Raw genomic sequence first — 9,497 nt, forward strand, 5'->3', positions numbered from 1 at the left:
TTGACGCTGATCCCGCAGAGCACCCAGAGGCCCATTGAACACAAAGAGAGCCTCCTTTTAACACCTGCACTTAGCAGGCATTAAAAATGCTGATAAAAATGGCACAAAGGAATCTTTTAGATTCCTTTGTGCCATTTTTACGGCCCCACCTAACACCCAAACTGCCCCTTGCATACTTTATGCCTGGTGCAGGCATAATGTGGCGCAAGGGATTACAAAGTGACGCAATGCAGGCATTGCGTCACTTGTAAATATGGCACAGCGTTTTTGCCCTTCCAAAGCCACATTAGCGGTAAAAACAATTAGGCTACTGTGGTGTTGGAATGGCGCTAGACCACCATAAATCTGGGCCAAAGCTTTAAAAGCTTTTTTTTTTTTTACAAAAAGCACATCACTTCCTAATTTCAATCCCAATAGTGCTCTCTCTTTGTCTATTTTCACTTCCAGTTTTTGTACACCAACAATATCATACTTAAACGAATCTACTCCGTTTCTTCTTAGAGGCACAACTTCTCTCACTTGCTTTTTCTTCTTTGTTTTAAAATGTCAATTAGAAACTTTTCTAGAAACGTGTCTCCACTGTTAGACGTATTGTTAAATAATTGTTTCTTTTTGTGAATCACATTGGCTTGCATGCATGAAATAGATTGCTCCGGGATCTTTACCTCGGAAAGATGGCAGTAACACCTTGTTAATACATTGGTCCTGGATCTTTACCACAGAAAGATAGATGTAACACACTGCATAACATTACAGTAATTCCAAACATGAGTAAACTATTAAGAACTATTCATTCTTGCCTGTAACTACAGATGCCAATCAGAGGAAGCCATGTGTAGCAGCTGGTGCCACTTACCTGCCCTTTGCTGCTCCTGGGCTGCCCGTGCTACCCCTGGTCTACAGTGACAAGAATGTAATGTCGGCAATTAAAAGTAAACATTCGCTTACTTTCTGCATGCTGTGCTCCTTCCCTATTCCATAGCATACAGTAACAGGAATCTGAAGGCTAAGCAAGTGCTAAGGGTGGGATGCAGATCAAACCTGTGATGTCATCAGGGTCAGAGGACATAAGATGTATTTTATATTACCTCTGACATTTTAGCGAATCTACCTCTATGTCTGAAAGCCAATACACTTGAAAGATGACTGAAAACATGCTTCAGCAGTCATCTGTCAGTCACCCGGCTAACAGTGAATAAGCGTAATATGATTCACCTTGCATTGAACTGTGGTCTAACATGCAATGGCCTTCATATCTGACCTCTGCAGTCATCCGTTGTTTGCGTTTCTTTGATTTCAATAGGTTGGTAATTTAATAGGAGGACAGAGTGCACATCCCTTTGGGACATCAAGCATGAAGAATTGGCCTGACCATCGGTTGGAACTTGAAAGAACTGTCCAAGTGCAAAGTCTAAATAGAGGATTTTACTATAAGGGAACCATAAAAATGAATAAGACAGGTTCAAGGGTTGCCATTTGATATATGGATGTTATGTGACACTGCTCCTCTGCCTTTAGTGCAAAAAGCGAATATCTACCCATTTGCCAGACATCAATACAAAAAGTATCAATGCATTTATATATAGTACACTGGATTTATTTTTTTGTACATTGATTTTGTGAAAACAAATGTATCAACTACTACACTAAGGATTCCTATGAAGAAGCATATGCAATACCAGTTTTTTTCCGAAGACTTCATTGATAACAAAACGTGTATTTACATAAACTGATTCACATCATTTGATAAGATGTTGATTAATCACAGGTTTTTAATGTTTTCCAAGGAAGGATTTCAAGTTGAGTGAACTCATCAGGATTCAAATCTGTGACCAAGGGGTGACACAGATATCGTCTGTTCTTACTCTGAGCCAGTGGCTGCAGGTGGGGCCAACCAGTACACATTTATGTAGCACCCGGACTTTTTTTCCATCAACAGATTTTGAAACAGAACAAGAGAAACAAAGGAAGGAAAGAGAAGGAAGAGAACAATGGAAGAACAGTGACAGCAGGAAAAAGCAGATATCTAATAGAAGCTGCAAGAGTGCGATAAAAGGTCAGAGAGTGTCTGGTGGTGGATGAATGAGGCATGAGATGGAAACAAGACTATGCAGCACTGACATGAGAAGGTGATTCTGACCATCCAATCTGCCTGGATTTTTTGCTTTTTGTTCACCTGGCTTTTGACATTTCACTGTGGGGGAGCCTCATAATCTCACCCCTGCTAATCTCATGGTAAAATGTAATGCTAGTGTTTACCGGCAGTGTCTGCCTTTTGAGATAACACCGCTGCGAACCAGCAAGGGTAAGAGGTACTTGGCTGATTACACATGAACACGTGTGCACACATCTGTGCACACGTGAGGGCTGCACATAGGAGACTTTTGTCGTGCGCTACCCAGGAACTGCATACACGTAGCCTAGCACAGAAGAGACTATGCAAGGTTGGCACGGCCTGGAATAGGCCTAATAATGTGGGTGTAGACATGTAGGGAAAGTCAGCGTGCTTTACTGTTTTGACTGTAGTGACATTCCATAATATACCTCTGGGAAAGGCTGCTTTAGGGTGCAGTTCCAGTTCCCCTTGCTCTACAGACTCCAAAGTTGCACCAATGTATACTGTAACCTGTGTGAAAAGAACAATTCTGTAAAGTTCAAAAGCATATCTGTACAGCTTCTGGGTAATCCAGGAATGCCATCTTTCTCTGATTCAGCTCAGGCCTCTTCTGACCCTGCTGGGCTGAGTTGATTACTTTTCTCTCCACCTGCTGTAACAAAGGCCTCACCCATCAAAGGAAACAATTAACAGTGCTTAAGTCAGCTCCCAAGACGGAAAGGAGTGGGTGAAGTGCTCTGCATCAATCAGCCAGCTGTCATCCTGTGCCAGGAATCGGGCCTGCTTGAGGCCACTCAACAAAGGAGGGTGTCCAGACCTCTGGCCCTGTCCCAGAAGATGGGTGTCTTTGAACATTTGCTGGAGAAGGCCCTGGCAGTGATATCAATGAGGGGTGGAGCTGAGACCCCTAGAGCACATGTGGCAAGTGACTCCTGGGTGATGCCATTTTGAGCTATCCCAGAAGACTGTGCAGGGAGGTTGGGACAGGGGCAGAGGGATGACGTGGCACATCAGGATAGGCCAGAGGTGCAGCCCTGCTGGACTCTCCCGTCCCCCATTAAAAGGTCATGTCTAGAGGTCTTTCTTGGTTGCGCTTCTCTGTGAGACACTGGAACTGGAGGCAGTCGCCATGGACAGTTGGAAGTAGGAACCCCCTAACTGTCATCTGGCACGAGGACTGTGACTCAGATTGGCCCCAGGGCCAGTGGGGCACTCCCAAAGACAGGGAAGCTGGTCCCCTCACACCCCCCAAAGGCCAGCTGGGTGAAAGACTGGGCATCAGTGCAAGGCAGGAGCGAAGCACAGGGAGACAACAAAGTTAATGGCTGGCTCATGGAGCCAGTGAAACCAGCCCCTTGCAAAGTTTGTCAGCTTTGACACCAAGATACCCAAGGAAAGAGCCCCAGGAGAAGGCTAAGGCTTGCCACCAGGAGCTAAACAAGACTAAGATCATCTAAATCGGCACAACAGGGCCCATGTTATGGCTGTTTAAAGTTATGGCGACCTTTGACCTTTTCCTGCACTGGCGACAAAGTGCATGGGGCTCTGCCTCCATTTTCCAACTTGCCTCTGGGGTGATCCAGGGCATGGAGGCTGCCGCCAGAGCCAGAAAAAATAGGGAAGCACCATCACACTTTCCTCGTGAAGAGGAGGATTGAGGTGGAGTGTTGTTGCACCCCCCGCAACGTGAGGAAGGGGCCGAGGACCCCAACTCTGGGTGCTGAGACAATCCGTGTCCAAGGGAGCACCATTGTGCTCCCCCAAGAAGATGGGAGGGGGCCTAGGGCCCCATCCCTTCGCCCCGATGCCACAGAAGAAGATGGGAGACTGCTGCCACACTCCATAAGATGGAGGGCCTTCCCTGCTCCCCACGCCCATGTCCAGCAGCAGTAAGTAGGCCAGCCACAGGAGATGCATCTGCCCATGGGAGTGGGCATACCAGAATGCAGCTGGCGGCATCTGCGGCTGTACTCCAAGGTGCCTGCCGCGTGGGGAGCCGGCTCGGCACAGCCCAGGGTAGGCTCCAGAAGCTGGGCCCGCAATGACAGGAATGCACTTGGGGTACCTGGGCGGGACCAGGCACCCCCAAGGAGGAGACTGTGGAGCAAGGCCGCAAGAAGAACCCCGGTGCCAGGCCGCACAGGAGAGCAAGTTAACGAGGGCATAAAAGAAGCAGCTCTCCCCAGCGCAGTGGGAAAGCTGCTGCTTTAAAATTCAAAGAAAGCACAAGGAGCGTCCCATAATGCCCTGCGGGGGCTGGCAGCATTTTACCTAAAATCACTTTTTTTGGCCTTCTGGTGGTCCCAGGAAAGCGGGGTCACCACCAAAATGGACTACTAGTGTGGGGGGAGCTGCAGGAGAAGCACAGCCTCATCCCAATGAAGTACCAGAGTCCCCACCGAAGTTGGTTAGGACACTAAAGTGATAACCTTCCCTTCGGTTTCCATGAATTTTAAGTACTCCCCAGGCTGGAACTTTTGCTGTACACCTGGAAGTACTGTGTCCTCTAGGGGCAGAGTCTATGCCTCCAACCCTTATAGCTTGAAGTGGTTTAATGTGAGTTTTCATGTTTGCAAACATCCCCTACGGATGCGGTAAAGAAATTGTGCATTGTGATTACCAATGTGATGCTCTTTAGGGGCTATGTTACATTTTCTTATACTGTGTTAAAGGTTCTTTAAAGAGTATATGCAAGCACCTTCTGGTGTGAAGTGATATAATTGCATAAGATGTGATTATAACTGTGATACTTGGATTTCGTTATTGATTTTTAAAGTAATGTTGCATTCGCCATACACCCAGACATGCTTATACCCTTTCCTTTGTGAATGTTTTAATGACATAATGACTCTGACAATCATTCTTGTCCAAAGTATGTATGTTTTATTGGCAAGGTTAAGTGTGTTACTTCCACTTGATATTCCATCATGGCATTTTAAAACAAGTAAAGGTTTTGAAATGTGATAGTTAAACTAGATATCCCTTTGGGAGGACCAATGGTAACTACGCAATGTCACCAAGAAGCATTTCCATCCTCTTATGTATATTTGTAGATTGCTGCATAGTATTGAGTAGTGTGTGTGTAATAAATTACCTTTTCCTTTTTTGAAAGAAAAAGCACAGACTGTACAATCATTTTGTAGTGAATCCTAGTTTGTTTTAATGGGATAACAGGAGTTAGCTTAGCCATTGGCTTGCAGACTCGTGCCCCCGTCACCTAGTGACTTTTAACCTACTTAGCTTGCTCTCTCTTAGCCAATTTAATTATTTAATTCTTCTAAGATGGCTGCCTTTTTTATAGTTAGGCCACTTGTTATGATTTGCATTATCAGTGCCACCATGTTAAGGCGTCAAAATCAATTGACAAAGACAAACAAACTGTAGGTGTTCACATTTAGGGCCTTTCCCTCTTCATGCTTTCGAGGGAATTGTTTATATTAATTGCTGCCCCAAGCATGCGTGTTATCTATTGTTTTGGAACACACCTACGTCAGGGATCCAGGTTGATCTGTATAAATACACCACACTTTAAACAGATAATCAGAGGGATTCCGACCAGAGGGCATCGCCACCATCGCTTATATCGATGCTGCACATCACCTTGACGCTGACTCAGTCTTCGTGTTACTGCGGAGTCTGAGATAGAGACCTCATTCCAAGGTAACGAGGGTTGGGGGCTCCTCTCATGGACATGGCATTGGCAGATTGGGTTTAACATACCCAGCTCTCCTCTAGATAGGAGGTTAGGCCTATCATGATAAGTTATTAGGACATACTATACACTTTATGTCTTTACATGTTATTGCAAGATGGTGGGGGTCTTTGTAATAATGACTCTTGTCTTTACAATTCTGTTTCTTGCACTGTTCATTATCCTAATCATTGCAGCCCATGCAACTTATCGCAGATTGCAGTTGTGTTAAATAAAAACTATTGAAACTTTACTGCATCTTCGTTATTGCCTGTGTTTGGATGAGACATGATATATCTGTAAGAAAGGGGTAATCTCCGTTTAACCACAACACTCCCTCAGGTGTTCTACTCTCAAGTCCATGTGTAAAGGCTGCCACAAATCGCCTTTTACTATTTGGGTTTTGGTGAGGTGCTGCTAGTGAGCCGGAAGGGTTGGGATGACAGCTGTGACTAGTTGTAGGATTGGCATAGTCGCCTACAAATATAAGTACTGTCATCCTTAAACCAGCAGTCTTGCCTAGAGCAAGAGTCCAAACTACGACAATTTATTAAGTGTTATTATTGCATATCTGTGAATGGGGATTGTTAGCGCACACCACCTGCCTTGAATAGGCCTTGGACTGCTCTAATTCACTACCCTGTGAGAGTTAAGTGCTACAATGGGGCGTTTGGTTCCCAGTGGAAGACAAATGTAGACACATTACTTGTGCAGGCCACACAACTAATTACCTATTTTCTTACACTCGGTGGTCGGTAATCCCGGAATTTAGCAGTGCTAATGGCAGCCTCCTAGGGAAAACTTTATGCACCAACACTTATTCTTTTACATATCAAAAACTGGATATGTTGTGTGGATGCATAATTCCACTGATTCACCACATCAAGTGATTCACACCTTCTGCTAGTCACAGTAATCCTTTTTGGTCCAATGATACAGTTTTATGATTGCATATAGCTTTGATGGTATTCATTTTTTTAAAGTTATTCCTTATCTATTAAGTTGCTTATAGTGTAAGCCAGATCCTAATAGGTGTGACAACTACTCCGTGCAGGTAGATGAAGTGGGACGGTAGTAATGACAAACATCAAGCCCAAAAACAATTTTATGGGCCAAAAAAACAGTGATGAAGAAAGAACTATAAAAGACTATAGTCAATCGAAGAATTACATTTGTGATGAATGGTGTGGCCATGAAGGATAACGAGTGACGACACTCAGTAAGAGACAGAAGTGAAAAATCACAGTCCAGGTGTGTCCTTGATTGTCATGTTCAAATTTATGTTCATGTTCATTTATTTGTGTAGCATACACAGAATAGTGCTCCGTATTTTGGTGAAACCGCCATCCTTATAAGACAACAGTTGATGACTTTTAAGAGCAAATTATTCAAATGTGGGCAAAACCATCCAAAGCTACAGGTAGCTATATATAATAAGTAGAAACTATGTTGCTCAACATTGAGCTTAACATAGGCCTATCCTTGTGCACAGAGGAGTACACAGTCGGCCTGCCAGTGGCAGATGTACCTGCGGAAGTGCGCATACAAAGAATGGCTTGGTTGCAGGAGACTGGAATCGACATGCAAAAGAAGGGCTTGAGTTGATTAGCGCATACTCTTGAAGAATTTATTGAGAAAGAACGTTTTGAGTTCTCCCCAAAGCAGGGCAGAGGAAAGAACATGATAGTCTTTGGGTCTATTAATATTGTAAGCACTTAAAATTAAAATGAGTTAATTAGGAGTGTGAAGGTGTACAGAGAGATGTGAAAACAATGCCTTCCTTTGAGGAACTATAATAATTTATTTCACTATCAACACTATTTCATCAACTGACTAGTTAGAGCAGTTAAAGAAGGAGTGAGGTCCTAGAAGATATACTGAGGTGTTTTTCCTTCAAGCATCTTTTGCTCAGCAGTGTATACCATGCAGCCCATTCACAAAGGCATTTTGAAGTACAGGCATTGATTACCAAACCTGCTGCTATCTACAAGATAGGACACACCATTGTGATATCCATGTTGCTATGTTACAAGCAGTATTGTGCCATTGTTCTATTGCTGTATTGTGATTGTGTGAGCTGTGTTCCCACACGAGTGAAGAGTTTGAAGACTCTCCTTCCTGAAAAACCTGTCTCCAATGTTGGTCATCTTCTGTTCAGGGAAACTTGAACATCTGAATTCTGTTACACTGAAACAAGTTCCTGACTTTATCTTCTCTGTGAACCATTAGACTGTCATAAGCCAGAGTAACATAGCAATGGTGAAAGTGTAGTTCATACTGACACCAAACATAATGATGTTTTGCTTCTTTGGCATATAATATGATTTCATTGCATATATTGTTTTGAATTTTTTTGGTCTATCTATCTATCTATCTATCTATCTATCTATCTATCTATCTATCTATCTATCTATCTATCTATCTATCTATCTATCTATCTATCTATCTATCTATCTATCTATCTATCTATCTATCCATCTATCTGTTTGTCTGTCAGTCTATCTATCTATCTCTCTGTCTGGCTGGCTATTGCTTATTGTGCAAATAATTAAAAAAATATTCCTTACTCACGACCCACTCTAAACTGACTAAAAGTGCTTGATAACACAGCACACTTGAAGCAGAGTATTGGAAAATTTGCATCTAAACAAGATAATCAAAGTCTTGCCTCAGCTGCACTAATACTAAAATTGGAACGATACAGAGAAGATTAGCATGGCCCCTGCGCAAGGAAGAGACGCAAATTTGTGAAGCGTTCCATATTTTTTTAAGATGCGGAGAACAAGGCGGGCTTCAGGGAAGCGGAAGCGTGCTGAAGCACTCCCTCAGTTCCCGGGCAGGGACGGTGCGGCACGCCTTCAAGCTGCTTTTGCCTGCACTGATGTGCCGGTGCATACAGGAGTGCGGGAGGTCAGGGGTGTCTCCAGGCTGCCCAGATGGGCTTAACGGCCTTTCGGGATACATTTGTTGAGGCAGAGCCACCCTGGAGCTCCGTCGATGGTGGCAAGCGGCGGCGCAGGCTTCCCTCCGAGGAGGCAAAGGCAGAGTCAGCACAAGCACAGGGGGTGTTGGAACAGAGACTGTCGATCTGCCCAGGTAGAAAGGAAGGCGGCGCGAAGGAGGTCAGGAAGGTGGCAGAAGGGTTGGAGGAGCCCAGGAAGTTGATAAAGTTCCAAGAAGAGGGGGCTGTGGCTCAGCTTACTAGGAAGGAAGAACTAAAGTGAGGGAGGTGACGTAACAGCCCCTCGAGTGGTGGTTTGTAAGGGGTTTTGGAGTTTATTAAACCCATTGCTTCAAGGCATAGTGAGGGTCGGATTCAAAACTCAGAGTCCATATGTGAGGGCAGTACTGTGAGTGTATTAAGAAATGCGGTTAGAAAAGCGGAGAAGGAGCCCAATTATCAAACCTAAAACCAAAATTACTCCCTCACTGAGATCATATTTTAAAATAAGGCCTGTAATGGCGGGTTCATCTCCTAGGAAGCTGGAGTCTGATCAGGAAAGTAGTGCCCTGGGCCCATTAGATATGGAGGGGGAGAGAGCGAATGGCAGATGTGATCAAGGCTCAAGAGGGTTTCCCCAGGTACACCAGCTAAGTTTAAGGGCCTGTGAGGAGTCGATTCGGGTCACCGAGGGGGCTCCTCCCACACATCCGTCTAGAGAAACAGTCTCCGCCCTTAGAGGTACAGAT

The 9,497-nt window shown here is 44.4% G+C and overlaps 1 non-coding gene across 1 annotated transcript; it reads left to right on the plus strand.

Annotated features, from left to right (window-relative positions):
- The first annotated feature begins 8,471 nt into the window (after positions 1–8,471).
- Positions 8,472–8,574, plus strand: LOC138283101 (U6 spliceosomal RNA). Its single transcript, XR_011201067.1, has one exon. It is a non-coding gene; the product is annotated as a U6 spliceosomal RNA (small nuclear RNA).
- The last annotated feature ends 923 nt before the right edge of the window (positions 8,575–9,497 follow it).

The sequence above is a fragment of the Pleurodeles waltl genome, chromosome 2_2, assembly GCF_031143425.1.
Source record: "Pleurodeles waltl isolate 20211129_DDA chromosome 2_2, aPleWal1.hap1.20221129, whole genome shotgun sequence".
NCBI classification, from domain to species: domain Eukaryota; kingdom Metazoa; phylum Chordata; class Amphibia; order Caudata; family Salamandridae; genus Pleurodeles; species Pleurodeles waltl.